This window comes from Athene noctua, chromosome Z (assembly GCF_965140245.1).
Source record: "Athene noctua chromosome Z, bAthNoc1.hap1.1, whole genome shotgun sequence".
Taxonomy (NCBI): Eukaryota; Metazoa; Chordata; class Aves; order Strigiformes; family Strigidae; genus Athene; species Athene noctua.
In genome coordinates, this window is record NC_134077.1 from 77,377,511 (window position 1) to 77,393,030 (window position 15,520).

Here is a 15,520-nt window from a genome sequence, read left to right on the forward strand (position 1 = left end):
CTGGGCATTGGTCAGCAGGTGGTGAGCAACTACATTGTACATTACTTGTTTGTATTTTATATTGTAATAATATTATCATTCTTATTCTTCTTTTATTTCAGTTATTGAATTGTTTTTATCTGAACCTATGAGTCTCCCCACCTTTACCCCTCCAAATCTCCTCCCCATCCCCAGGGCAGGGGAGGTGAGCAAGCATCTGCTGGTGTTTGGCTGCTGGTCGGGTTTAAACCACAACAGGGGTGTTAATCATCACCAAATGGAAGGCAATAAGTTGCTGTGGACAATAACTTCTTAAATGCCCCAGTTGATTCAGCCAGACAGTATTTAGCAACAGCCTCCTTTGGCTTGGTTTAAGCTGATTCAGGGCCTTGACATAAAACTAAATCAGTAATTTCAATGCAGAGTGGAGTAAAAATTATCTCCAAGTTTAAATTAATTTGGGGTTAACAAAGCCACAACAATTTCTTGTAGACTCAAACCAAAACCATAAGCTAGCCACTTGAAAAAAGGAAAGAGGATGAGGCAGGCTCTAATTTTATCCTGCTTTCCCAAGAAAATAGAGTTTATGATAGCATCTTGGTTAAATACAAGTTTCTATTCTTCCCGCTGTCCCCAGATCCATTTTGATTTTGCTAGCCAGTTTTGTAAAACTGATTAAGGGATACAGATCTCAAAGATGGTATGTTCCGGCAACTCCTATGCAAACTTGAGTGAGGGTAGACACACAGATGTACACAAACTTTGTGATCTACCAAGGAGGCAGCATGTATTTAGTTGTATCAGGCACAAAAACCCAAACCAAAAGGCAGAATAGAGACATAGGAAAATAACCCACGTAAGCTCCACTTGCAAGATCTTGGTTCTTTCAGAGCATCTGAGCACATCTAGCACCAAACAGAGCAACACCCCAACAGGTTGTTCCTGCTAGTTTAAATTGTTTGTACCACTGTGATATGTCCTATCTGTGCCCTTCTCCATTCTGGAGTCCCAACAGTGGAAGATATTCAGCAGACCTCAAACATTTGATGCCAAATTAAATTGCATTTCAGTTTTCTCATGCTAACAATTAATCTGAAGACATTTTGTTTTGGGTTTTTTTACCTTGAGCTGTGTATTTTGTGTGATAGGAACAGGACCCTTGACTTCATCACCCTTGCTGTATGTGCTTAGAATAATATGGCATACATGACTGAATCGATTCCTGCTTAAATTCTGCTGAAGTAAATTGGCTGATGGGGTTCACAGTTCTTCTCTCTGGCTTCTCTCCCAGTAGCAAAGGAGCAACTTCCACCAAGTGTGCTGGTGAACATGGCCATGGTAATGATCCAGTGTACAACATGACTACAGAGAAGGGAGGTGCAGGCATCTTCTTGTTCGGAAAGTCAGCTGTCCTTGACGTGCTTTTAAGCCCTTTGTCCCTTTCAAATCTCACTCTTGCTGGGGTACTTTAACACCTTGAGCAATTTGTGATGGTCAGAGAAGAGAGGGGTCATAGATTCAAGTTCAGGAGAAGAATCACATCCATAGTTTGTCCTTTCTGAGCTCTAGTTTGTTACCAAAAATAAATTCTTCCTAGGCAAAGCTGGCAGGTTCTTGACATGCTTTAATGATTATGCATCATAGAGAAGAGAATGCTGTCCTCAAAGACACTCTCAAACCTTGAGTATATATAACAAATGGGATCTTGTCAACCACACCTACTGCATTTTTAAAACCTCTTTCCTTGTAGCATTTAGAACGATGCAAACTTTAAACATTACTTTTTTGTTAACTTAAACAGGGTAGACTTGGAAGGGACTGCGGTCTTTGGTCAATGCTGATGTGGTAAAGTGATAGCATTGGGGGAGGCAAACTCCTCCTGAGCCATGTGTCTACGAGTGTGCCTGTGAAGGAAGGTCGTGCGGGTCGAGATTCTCCTGCTGCTACAGGCTCCAGGACAGGTCAAAGTTCAGCACTGGTTGCCTAAACCGGTGTTAAGTTTTCCACTAAGCTCTGCGAAGGACGGCGTAAGGTTGGCCCTCTTCCCGGCAGCGGTGGGGAAAGGGGCTGCCCCGCAGACAGGGCGCAGAGGAGGGGGCTGCCGTGGCTCCGTGAGCTGGGAGTCCTCGGGGCGCCCCGACAGCTGAGGCGTGGGGTGGGAGCTGCCCGGGCCGCGCCGCCGCCCCTCCGGCCTCAAGCCAGGCGCGGATCAACCCTGAGAGCGGGCGCCGCTGCCGCCGCCACCGCGGAGCAGCCGGGCAGGCGGGAGGGCAGCGCCGCCATTTCGGCCGCTCCCGCCGCGCCGCGCCCGCCAGGGGGCGGCCTCCGCCGAGGGCCGCGCCGAGCGTGTGGGGCCGCGCGGCGGGAGCCCGGGGCCGGCGGGGGGGCGGGCGGGCGGCTGGCAGCGCCTTGCCGCCGCCGGGACTGGCGCTACGCGGGGACAGCCGCGCCGCGCTGGCGCGTCCCTCCCCTGGCTGTCCGGCGAGGAGGGCACCCGGGAGGGCGGCGGCACCCGGAGGGGCGGAGGTAAGGCGGCGGCGGCGGCAGCGAGTCGGCTCGGTCCCGGTGAGGGGAGAGGTCGGTCCCGGTGAGGGGAGAGGTCGGTCCCGCTGCCCCACAAACTTCCCGCCGTGAGCGGGCCGCCGATTGGGACGCGCTCCCAGCGCTCCGCCCGCCCGCCCCAAATGGAGGTGCTGCTCCCAACTCCGCGGAGGGGGCGGCCCACGCTCTCCAAACGTGGGGGCTCGGCTGGTGCCCGCCCCCACCGGCCAGGATCTCCCGCTCCCCTACGCCCGTCGTGAACCGGTGCCTGGGGCCTCCTTCCTCGGAAGGTGGCGGAGCAGGGCGGGGCGGAACCGGCCCCCTGTCCTGGCCGAAACGGCAGGTGGGCGCCGTGTCAGCGGACGGGTCGGTCCCTGTGAGGGGCGCTTGGCTCCCCGGCCACTGACACTGTGTAGGCGCACCAGCCGACTGGCCTGGAGCCCGGGGGAAGGTGCATTTTCCCAAGTGATTTTATTTATTTATTTATTCCCCCGACCCCCTTACCCTGTCTCCGAAAGGTAGGTCGCTGCGTGCTTTTTCCTCCAGCGCTCCACGGGTTCGCTCCGTCTCGCTCGGGGGGCTGCCGGTTCTGCAGACCTGTTGCCGCACGGTGGATGCCTGGGAGCCGCACCAGGGCAGGGCGCGGGGGCCTCCTGGCGCCGGCCGTGTCAGCACCGGGCGGGAGAGGGTGCGCACAGATTAAAGAGAGAAAGGAGGAGGCAAGTAGTCGTCAGACTTGGGTCTGGATGGCCTTTTCCCCTCTCTATTTAATCGTGTCCCCCTCGCAGCCCACTCGTCCTGCTGTCTTTCAGCACTGTACTCTGACGCGGGGCGGTGAGATGCAGAGCCCTGCTCGCTGGCCCTGTTGTACCCGCGTTCAGCAAAGCGATGGGAGCCTCAGTACCTCAGGCTGGGAGTTTGTCATGGCAAACGCTGAGGCACAACCCATTTAAAAACGGCAGCTTTCCTGCTGATGTTGGGGATGAAGTTAGTGTCTCAAGAAACCTGCCGTGGAGCTGATCTGTGAGGTTTTTTAGTTGAGTGACAGGCAGAGGGTGACAGATTTATCTTTTTAGTTTTCAAGGTCACTCAATGAAAAACAGTTTGTGCTGAACTCCTTGATCACTAGTGGAACACAGGATTTGAAATCTCCGTGTCTTTGCAGCATCACGATGTGACAGCCTGACAGCTAGCCCCTCAGAGTCTGACCCAGGGCTTGTTACGGAGAAACAAGTAATAGTCAGTGGGACGACCAGCAAACCCTAGAGGTACCCACTGTAGGTTTAAAAGAGAATAGCTGCAATGCAAGCACAAGGTGATTCTGGTTGACAGGGGCTCCTGGAGAGTCCTGCTTGCAGCTGATTGACTCTGCAGATCATCTGTCAGTTTTCTGGCAAGCCTGCTGCCAGCTGACGTTTGAAGATGTAGGGGGCCTTCTTCTCCCCCTTGAAGGTGAGATCACTGTGCTCTATGGCTGGTTGTGGGCAGCTCTCATAAACAAAGTGTTCCGATTGATGTGCAGGGGTGTGTCCTAAACCTAGTTAGAGCAAGAACAGGTTACCTGTGTTATTATCAGAGGCATAAAAGGTGGTTAAGGATCCTTCCCACCCCTGCTTAGATTGCAGTGATTTCTTATATAGACAACAGGTTTGTTTCTGTTCTCCAAGCCATTTAGTTGTGTTTTTACATGCAGGTATAATTTGTATGTAAAGAGGGATAGTCATGAGAAAATCTTCTGGACATTCTCAGACTGGAGAGTTTGCAGGCCAGATGCTCTGCAGATGGAGAGCCTGTTTCCCCCTTTTGCACCACAGAATAGCATGTTATTCTAAAATTTGTAGACTCTTCTGAGTGGACCAACATTTGTGACAGCTTTGCTTCCCCGCTCTGTGGGGTAGAGAAAAGAAGAGTTCCTGGCACAAGAAAAGGAGGAAACTCTTCTTTTGTAACAGAGTATGCACATCTCAAAGAGAGGGTGTTGGTCCGAAAGAAGAGGAACACAGGTAGATACAGTACAGTCGAGAAATACTGAGTTCCAGAAAGTACTGAAGAGGAAAATGAGATGGATGGAGAATAGCGTGATGTTGTTTGGCATCAGGCAATTTGGAATGATGATTTAATGCTTTTTGCTGCGGTGTTGGTGTAGTAGCGGGTGCTGCTTAAGAGCACATTAGTGAGTGATGTGAAATTTGGGAGTGGACCAAATCACTTCAGCTCCTTTGCTGCTATTTCTGTCACAATAAATGTTTCTTTATCAACTGCCAGCAAAGTACTCAGCATCATCTGAGATCTCTGAGGAAGGTACTTGCATTCTGAAACTGAAACTAAGAGATCAGAGAGGGCCAGGTGCCCTGGGAACATGAATCACAGGAGTATTTTGGAATAGCAATTGTTTAAAAATGTTACAGGAAAACCATGGTACTGTTCTTCATTTAATACCCAGTCTTTATCATGAGTCAAGCAAACTGACATCTCAGATGGAATGGTTTATAGACAAAACACAATGTTATTTTAATTTTTCTGTTTTAGGATAGTATCTCAGGATTAGATGCTTCAGGAGTGCTTTTGACAGATAGGAGTCTTGTGAGCCTCTTCTGAGCCAGGGACTTTTGCCTGTGCAGGTAAGATGGAGACAGAAAGCTGAAATGAGTAAGATATAACCGGAATTTTAATGCTAACTACTGTACAATTAAATTTGCTTCCAGAGAAATTACTAGCTTACTACTGCAGTAAGCTTCTTTGGTGATGGGTAATTAGCACATTAGTATATTAAAGGAAAAAGGCTTACGAATGAACTGCAGGTATGGGTGAAGATCTAATACTTGTATATACACAGATTAACTGAGAGGCTCTTTTAAAGGAATTTGGACCAGATAACAACAGAAGAGGAGGTTTTGCTCACTGTTTGGCTGTGGTTGTTATGCAGTCTTGCTGCTGCACTCCCCTTTCTCTTTTGTGCTGGTTCTCATATGCAGTTGGTATTCTTCCCTGCTTTACTTTAGATCTTTACCTTGGAACAAAAGTATGGATTTTGTTTGTTTGTTTTGTTTGGATAATTTCCTTCTGCTCTGGTGAGCTCAGGAAAAGATTCAACAAATGTTAGAGCAGGGCAGAATATGGGATTGAAAAGTGGGAGAGGGAGGAAGAGAGGGTTTAAAATTGAACCTTGTGATCTGTAACTTTAGTCTGATTTACCCCAAAAAGATAAAAAGGGACTTAGGCTAGTCAAATAACTTCATGGGAACACACTTTTTTTAAGAGTGAGGAGCTCTTCAGTCCATGCTTTCCAAGATCTGTTTGAGCTAGGAAATCTGTGTTCAGATTTAATTTAAAGTATCTGCTGCTTTTGCTGTTGAGGGTGTTTCCTTACCACACCAATACAATCAGAAAAAAAAAAGATTTTATATTTTTGCATGGAGATTGAACATACCCTCATGCTATCAAAAGATGCAGGTTTTTAATCCAGCAAAACTGTAGCAAATTCTGTGTATAGTAATATGCCAGGTACTTGATAATAGAGGACCCCTCCTCTTTTAAAAACATGTCTTTTTCCACTGTAGTAATCATTGGTTTGGGTTTTTTATTTTTGTGATTTTACACTTAATACCACTTGGGGGTACAAAACATGAAATTACTTCTATCATAATTATGCAGCTCTGAAGTTTTAAAACAAATGCTAGCAGATAGATGAATGCAGTCTCTAAATTGCGGACTGAAGGATGTGCTGAACAGGCATTTAAAAAACAGCTTGGAGAGGCTTGACACCAGCCCTTGACTGGGTGTTATTCTCAATGTGCTGAAACCAAAGAAGTGTGGATGAGGTCTGTAAGAAATGAAGTTCTGTTTTATTTCTCACCTTTTGATCATGCATTCCTTACTCCAGCACTAAATCTTGGGAGAACTGCAACTTACCTTTTCCATCTCACAACTGTCTGTATTTCAAAGTGATCCAAGCTTTCACTGACCAGTACAATGTGGTACAAATGCTAGCAGTGAACATTTCAGATAGCACTTCCCTGAAAAATATGGACTTCCCCTTCTTCTTTTACCCAGAAAAATAGTCAAGAAACTAGCCAGTTAGAGGATCTTGAAACATAGTCATTTTTTTTCTTAAAAGAAATTTTAAGTGACTTTGAATCTCCATAACACGATTTTTACTTTCTCATTTTAGTGTCCTTTTTCCCCTTGTTCTTGTGCAGAAGTACCTACTGACATGATAATAGAGTGCTTGATAAGGTAGACATTGAAGTGGTGTGTATCCACAGTGTTATCAAAAGCAACAATCTAAAAAAACTTGAACAGATAGACATAGTTTTGTTTCTTTGGGTCTCCTGTTACACTAATCATAAAAAATTACAGAAGTTACAAAAAGTTTAATTGTAAAAATTACATGTAACGACAGTAACCTAGAAATTTTCATAGAACAGTGCAGTACTTAGTTTCTAAGTTCTTCTGTGTATTGGGTTTGCATGGCAAGGTTTTGTTAGCGAGAGGGCTGCAGGAGCAGCCTCTCTGAGAAGATGCTAGAAGCTTCCCCAGTGTCTTGCGGAGCCCATGCTAGCCGGCTGCAAGACGGACCTGCTGCTGGCCAAGGCCGAGCCTGTCAGTGATGGTGGTAGCACCTCTGGGGTAACATATTGAAGAAGGGAGAACTGTGCAAGGGCAACTGCATCTGGAAGAGAGGAGTGAGAATGTGTGAGAGAACAACCCTGCAGACACCAAAGTCAGGGAAGGAGGGCGAGGAGGTGCTCCAGGAGGCAGATCAGGATTCCCCCGCAGGCCGTGGTGCAGGCCATGGTGAGGCAGCTGTGCCCTGCGCCCAGGGAGGTCCATGGGGGAGCAGATCTCCACCTGCAGCCCGGGGAGGAGCCCACCCCGGAGCAGGGGGATGTGCCCGAAGGAGGCTGTGACCCCGTGGGAAGCCCGTGCTGGAGCAGGCTCCTGGCGGGACCTGTGGCCCCGTGGAGAGAGGAGCCCACGCTGGAGCAGGTTTGCTGGCAGGAGCTGTGACCCCGTGGGGGACCCACGCTGGAGCAGCCTGTTCCTGAGGGACTGCACCCCGGGGGAGGGACCCACGCTGGGGCAGGTCGTGAAGAGCTGCAGCCTGTGGGAAGGACCCACCTTGGAGAAGCTGATGGAGGACTGTCCCCTGTGGGAGGGACCCACGCTGGGGCAGGGGGAGAGTGTGAGGAGTCCTCCCCCTGAGGAGGAAGGAGCGGCAGAGACAAGGGGTGAATGGACTAAGCACAACCCCCATCTCCTGCTCCCCTCTGCCACTGGGGAGGAGGAGGTCAAGTTAAGCCTGTTAAGAATGGAGGGGTTGAGGGAAGGTGTTTTAGGATTTGTTTTATTTCTCATTATCTTACTCTGATTTCATTGGCAATAAATTACTTTTCCCAAGCTGAGTTTGATTTGCCCATGACAGTAATTGGTGAGCGATCTCTCCCTCTTTTTATCTTGACCCATGAATCTTTTGTTATAGTCTCTCTCCCCAGTACAGTTGAGGAGGGGAATGATGGAACAGCTTTGGTGGGCACCTGGTGTCCAGCTAGGGTCAACCCACCACATCCTGTAAGAGAAAAGGTCAAGATTTAAAGTTCCTTGACTTCAAATAGTAGAAGACCATATTCAGTCTTGGACAGTGCAGCTCTTTCCGCAGGAATAGAAAGTTGCAAATATATCCTCTTGGAGGGTTAAGACTGAATTCCAGACGGGAAGTGTGAAAATAATATTGTCTACGTAACTTATTTTTTATTCTATAAGATACCATTTACTTTAACTTGTAAAAGCAAAGATTTTTTGCAGAATGCTAGCATAGGCTCTTAAACACCTGTTCCTTATAAAAGCTTTGCTGACACCGGTCAGTTAAACCCACCTGGATAACCCAGATTATTGCCTAATAAATGTATGGCTTTACAACCTCTCCATCTCCCTCTTTCAAAAAAACCTCTGCATCTTGAAATGGAAAAACAATACAGTACAGCATGCATGAGTTAATAGGCGTATCTGCTTTAGATTCATGGAAGTACCCCGCCAGAAGCGTAGACGAAGGAAGCAAATGGTTCCACACACTGTACAGGGATGTGCTTTTGCTCATGATGCTGTTATTACCTAACCAAAATACGCTGTGATCCTATGAAGAATTGATGGAATCTAGTAGGAAGTTTAAGGTTGTGTCCAGTCATATCTGCTAAAGTCTGTGCTGACTCTTGGCTTTTCAGAAACTGAAATCCAAGTGCAGATTTGAGCAAGAAGTATGTCCATCATAGATAATAGGTACATAGATGCAATTTGACATCATCTTTCATGATGCTTTATGCATAAGGAAACCTTAAGTTCACGGGCTTCAGTTCAGCAGCTTTCTTAGGTTGGGTATAAAAAATTGAGCTCTGTTAATTCCACACAGTAACCATACATTAAAAGCAGTAAATTAAAAAAAAAAAAAAAAAAAAAGAATTTAATGTGCTTAAACATATTTTGCTGCTGTCAAACGTCACTATGATGTCAGCATAGTTGCAGTGTTTAAATTAACAAAACAGAGATTCCAGAGATTGATTAATGAGGTTGTTGGGAATTTAACATTAACTGTGTGCCAAACTGGTCTTATGCTTCCTATACAATGTTAACTGTGCTGTTATGACTGTGATTGGAAGTAAATTTATATTCAGGAGTCTGAAACCCATTCTTTCCCCTCCCTGTTTCCGTAGAATAGAAGCACATGAGAATTAACTGGATGGGCCTGATCTCCTTAGCTCAGTGTCTAATTTAGATGCCTAAAATTAAACAGTTGTAAGTATCCTGTTATTGCACTCCAGAGATCAGGAATAATAATCACATTCCATTAAGATGGCTACACGCAGAATTAGTTTTCCTTGGTTTTTTTGTTTGGTTTGTGTTTTTTTTTTTCCCAAAGTAGGAAGGGATTTTAAGATACATATTTAAATAAAGGAAAGACATGGGACTGAAGTTGCTGTCCAGCCCTCAGATTATTAGGCAAAATGTTGAGATTCTGTTCTCAGATAATGGTAACAGCACGTTGCATTTTTTCTCTTCAGAGTATTCCCTTTTTCTTCACCAGTTTCATATACTCACATAAATATTTTAACTCTTTTCCTCTTACACTCCTATTCAACACATTTCATTTATGATAAACATATTTTAGGAATTAAATACTCTTAGAAATCTGAGGTGGAAAGAAATCTCTGTTAGACCTCATCCAATCGAATATATAATGAATGGAAGTGAGACCAGGATATTCAAGGTCTCTTAAGTAGCAATTAAACTGATGAAGATGATGACTTAAAGCACTGCTTGGGTCTGCCTGCATGAGGGAAAGAAAGGGGGGAGAGGGAAGAAATTTGTTTTTATCTGTATCTATATAGTAAATATTTTCCGATTAATCTTGTCTGCTTATGAACTCAAATGTGAACCAGCATATGCTAAAAAACTTATGCTGTAGTTACTGAATATGCTATAGTTACTGAATATGCTGTAGTTACTGAATATGCAGTAAAGATGGGGTTTATGTTCCCATAGGATATAGAGATGTTTACTTGCAAAATAAGGATCAAAGCTGGGAATTGAGTTTTCTAGTTGAGAAGGTCTACCCATCATTATTTTTGAATTTAAATAAGTCCAAGTCATGTTAAACTCTCATCTGCTTTGTAAATTCTTTGTAGCATATAGGACTTTGGGAAGGTCTGTCTTCCTTATGCTTATCTGCATCTTGTACTTTTTTCTGCATTGGTGAAGTAATGCAAAAATAAAATCTATGTAGTGTCAATGCAAGAGTTTCAGGTCCTAAAACAATTGACATATTCTGTGGAAAGACTGCAAAATATTTTTATAGTGCAAAGAGAGAATACAGAGGAGCAATATTCACTTGTTTTTTAAAGAACTTACCTTCTACACAAGCAGTGATACCAAGTGCCTCTTCACTCTACACGTTTAACTTAACACGCTGAATGCTTTTTGAAAACAGGCCCCAGTTATCAATTTGTAAATTATTAAAATTTGGAAATTAAAAACCTATCAAAAAGGAGAAGATTGTCAGATTCTCACAAAGAATCCCAAAAAAAGATTATGTTACCTCTTTATGGCGTGTGTTTTTTCATAAGACTGTCAAAAATTATAAGGCATGTTCTCAGTTCCATTTGGACTGCTTTCTAGGAACAGTGGCTGTATTTCTTATCTTTTAGGAAATTGGTGATTCTTTGGAAGTGCTTTTTAACGCGTAATGTAGTGCTTTTTAGGATGCATGTTTGAAAGCTGTTTCTTGCTTTTGATTGCTCTTCTGATAAACATACCTCTAATTGTTCAATTTGCTGGTGAATTCCATTTTGGAATTTCTGAATCTTGCTTATATTCCAAGCACCAACAGGAAGATTTTTGCTAAACAGTTGAAAGATCTGTTGGAGGAACTCATAGATGATCATTGTGACATTCTTCTGTGTGACCTTGGAAATCTCCATGGGGAATCTGAAATCAGTTGATTCACTCAGACATTCGTGAGAAGAATAGCCACCTACTGTCCACAGAAAGTTCATGTTGTAGTAGTTCACTTTGATTGCTTGGAAGAGGCAAATTGGATGCGAGATTTTGATGTACAATGCCAGTGTAATGCAAACTAGTAGTAAACTTCTCTGAACCAAGATGGTCATGTTGAAGTAGTCAGCACTTTTTTCCTTGCAGATCTCTGAGCTTGCAGTTTCTTGTTTGTCTTGTCTGTGCTCACATACTTATCTTTGGTGTCTCTAAATTTATTTCGTTTGTATGACATGCTAAGTATTACTCATATTGTAGGAATTGTATTTTTGTCAACTGTGATCCTGCCAAGAATTTACTGTTTATTTCAGTTTCAAACAGTTGCAAAGGTTTGCTCATTTCTGCTTTGACTGTGTTTAGCTGAAAAAAGAGTAAGTGAGTCAATCTGGCCAGGCAGAGGACATGGACAGATTAGCAGGTTAGAATCTGTTAAGGGCATTTCATCGTCTCATATTCTTACTACAACAGGCAGTCTTGCTTTATGGTGAGAAAGTCTACTTTTATGCTTAAGTTGGCGAAGACTGTGAAAAAGAATCACATCCCCCGATAACAGATATGCAAATATATGCTCTAAGCAAGATGTAATTTTCTTAAAGAAAATTCTTTCTAAATTCTTTCTAAAAGAAATGTCTTTTTTGGTAGGACAAATTGTTTTGTTTGGGGAGTGGCATAAATTTTACTAGCAAACTAACCCTGTTGTTGACACAAGCATTGACTTACTAGGGGCATATGTTACTATCACTATGGTGGCAAGAAAATAAGTTTATACAATTTGTAAGACAGATGCTTTTTTCTACAAAATGATAGTTTATAACTCAGAAGAGCTTTCTCCTACTTCATTACTTGATGAATTGCATACTTTTTTAGAGCTGTAAAGAAAAGCATGCTTTTATGTAAAAAGAGGAATTCCTTACATTTCAGAGTAAGAAAACTTTTGTTCTGAAGCCTCCTTCTGTGAAGACAAGCTGTCAAGGAGACTTAATTTATTTGTGTTGGTAGCAAAATGTCCTGTCTTCAGGACTACCCCAGCCAGTGTAATGCTGGAATGTGTCTCCCAGTGCCTGGCCAGTGTACTTCTCTGAATATCTAGTCTTTGGGCTATCTTGTAGCAGGACTGCAGGTAGCCATCAGTATGTTAACTGCCCAAAATGGTCTCAGCTTTTTGTGATGACTGTTCTGAGGTAGTGCTACCTCAGCACTGTGCCTTAAAGTGCTTGGTTGGTTCTTGAGTATGCACTAGCAAAGTGCCATGTTTTTAGGTACTGATGGTTTCCTCTAGTGCAGTACAGCCCTTTTAACTGGTTCCTGTAATCACAATATAAAAATTCACTGGTGACTGAAAAGAAAGACTGGGCTGAATATTAAGATAAGCAAAAGTTACAAGGCATTTAGCAGGCAGATTTGTTTCCTTGTGGAAATCATTAAGGATTCTTAAATCTATACAAGAACCGAAGTGATTTGAGCCACTGAAATGTACAGTTTAGAAAGCCATGGGACATGCTCATATGTAATTCAGCCTGCATAATTACAGGGGTATTTGAAAAATAATATGGAAGATGTTGAAGCTCAGGAATGTTTGGTGTAAGCAGCAAAGAAACTCCTGGATGTTCTTGAGATCTTAAAGTATTTTATTATAAAAAAAAAATCCTGTTGATGCTTGGGAGGACCTGTTAAAATGTGGCAAACTGAATGATTACTATGGATAAGCAGTTTCTTTAGCAAGCCACAGCATGACTTCAGCAGTTACACAGTAGGACTCTACTAATACATTAATGCTCCTATAGTTATTCTTGGTTTGCTACTGCTGATGCTAATGCTGTAGAAATATTGAGGTATTGTTATAAATTATCCACATCAAGGGATATTCAGAGAAGTTATTTTATGAATGGAATTGTGGGGATGATGGTTTTGTGTTTGACAGAGAATCAATAAGGCTATGGTAGATTTGATGCATGGATTTGCCCCATATATCTTTTGGTGAGACACAGAATTATTTTCTCTTTCAGTTCTTACTTTGTTAAAAGACAGGATTATTATATTTCCGTTGATTTTTGTTTGCTGTATCTGTTTGTATTCCTTAGCACATTTAAGATATGTATGACTTCTAGTGTGTCAGGAGTCTAAACTTAGTTGGAGGAGTTGCCTTTTTTATGTATTTTATATTTTTTTATATCTGTGCACATATGGAAATGATTTAAGCTAAACTGTAAGTAGCATGTAGTGTTAACATATAGTGATAGAAAGATCAGAACATCTAATTGAAATTTATTGTAATAACAGGTTACTGAACTTGTACTAGAGTGGTAACCATAGAATTATAGAATGGATTAGGTTGGAAGAGACCTTAAAGATCATTACCAACCTCGGAAGTGACATTAAAGATCATCTAGTTCCAACCCCCCTGCCATGGGCAGGGACACCTTCCACCAGCCCAGGTTGCTCAAAGCCCCGTCCAGCCTGGCCTTGAACACTGCCAGGGAGGGGGCAGGCACAGCCCCTCTGGGCAACCTGTGCCAGTGTCTCACCACCCTCACAGTGAAGAATTTCTTCCTTATATCTCACATAAATCTACCCTCTGTCAGTTTAAAACTGTTATCCCTCAATCCTATCCCTACATGCCCTGCTTAGGAGTCCCTCCCCATCTTTCCTGTAGCCTGCTTTAAGCACTGGAAAGCCACTATAAGATCTCCCTGGAGCCTTCTTTTCTCCAGGCTGAACAAACCCAACTCTCTCAGCCTGACCTCACAGAGAGATGCTCCAGCCCCCTGATCATCTTCATGGCCTCCTCTGGACTCACTCCAACAGGTCCATGTCCTCGTTATGTTGAAGGCCTCAGAGCTGGACACAGCACTGCAGGTGGGGTCTCGCAAGTGTGGAATAGAGACGGAGAATCACCTCCCTCAACCTGCTGGACACTCTGCTCTTGATGCAGCCCAAGATACAGTTAACTTTCTGGGCTTCAGGCGTGCATTACCAGGTCGTGTTGAGCTTCTCATCAGCCAATACCCCCAGGTCCTTCTCTGCAGGGCTGCTCTCAATCCACTCTGCTCAGCCTGTATTTGTGCTTGGGATTGCCCTGACCCATGTGCAGGACCTTGCCCTTGGCCTTGTTGAACTTCCTGAGGTTTGTATGGGCCCACCTCTCAAGCCTGTCAAGGTCTCTCTGGATGACAGTGCATTCTTCTGACATTATCAGAAAAGGTCCCAGGACACAAAATGCATTTACTAGTTAGTCATTACACACAGTCTAAAGCAGTAGCAAATATGTTTCTCTGACTTTTTTTTTTTTTTATGTTGACTCAAAGTTATTGTTAAAAAAGGCAGTAGAGCATTTATTTTTTAACTGAGGAGGTTATAGTGTCAGAAAATTTTGTCTTTAATAGGCTTGACTGAGCAGAAAAAAAAAAAGATAGTGGACTGAATCAGATCTTGATTCATGGCTGGAAGCATATAGTGAGAGATTAGTTATGTATGCTGAGCTGAAATGGGTTCATTCAAGGCATCATATGAGAATAAATCACATCACATTCATGTCTAGGTTACAGCTAGAGTAATCACATCAAGAATGTTTATACAGTAGTACCAGAGAGATGAGAGTCTGATCCAAAAGCTTTACCATCAGGAATGTGTTTTTAATGTCTAGCCATGATTTGATAGTTCAGTTCAGAATTACATGCTAACTGATCTCATCTTTAATTTCGCTTATTCTCTGCAGTAAAAATCTTAAGTCAAAATTCCAATTTGGTGTACACATGCATTAAGTGAAACAACATCAATTTATATCAGGTGAGGACCAGTCCTTTCATCTACTAAAGCAACGTGAAAAACAGGTTAGTGTTGCATGACAAAGCTGGATCTGTTTCACTGTTCAACACTTTTATTTTGTTTACACAGTGGAGAGCAGTCACATCCCCAGTCATCCCCTGTTTTACTTTCCACTGTGATATCATAGGTGATCCATGAGCTATTTGGATGTTGTTGAAAAATGCTAAAATTTCAAAGTAAGATTAAGAAATAATTAAGAGCCTTTTAGCTGTTATTGGAGAAACTGAAGAAATTTTATTTTCTCAAAAAGGCAACAAGGAAAACCCATTCACAGTCACTCCTAGATAAGTTGATTGTGTGTGGTGAAGGAGAGAACCTTTAGGTCATAATTAGAGATCAGAGACCCGTTGGCTTTGTGCTGCTGATCTAGGGACAAGTAAGGATGATTACTTTCCAGGGAAGCTGAGTTGTCTTTACATGATACTGTGTGTAACTGCCCTACTTTGAGGACATCTGTTTCACCCACATGAAGATTACCATCTTCTAAATTAAAACTTTCCTTCACTGGAAACATAGAGAGGAAGAAGAGATAGACAAATTTTATCTTGTAATGCAAAGAGTCCACCCTGAGACCAATCTCCTCGCATTGACCCTTTGCTGGCTGTTCCTGCAAACATGGAAATACTTTCCT

General features: G+C 43.4%; 1 protein-coding gene across 1 annotated transcript in view; it reads left to right on the top strand.

Annotated features, from left to right (window-relative positions):
* The first annotated feature begins 2,433 nt into the window (after positions 1-2,433).
* The window catches only part of MOB3B (MOB kinase activator 3B), a 103,663-nt gene continuing 90,576 nt past the window's right edge, over positions 2,434-15,520 (top strand). Inside the window, exons 1-2 of the mRNA XM_074931589.1 lie at positions 2,434-2,505; positions 5,050-5,141. The gene's annotated coding sequence lies outside the window, so the exon portion shown is untranslated. The remainder of the gene's footprint in view (positions 2,506-5,049; positions 5,142-15,520) is intronic.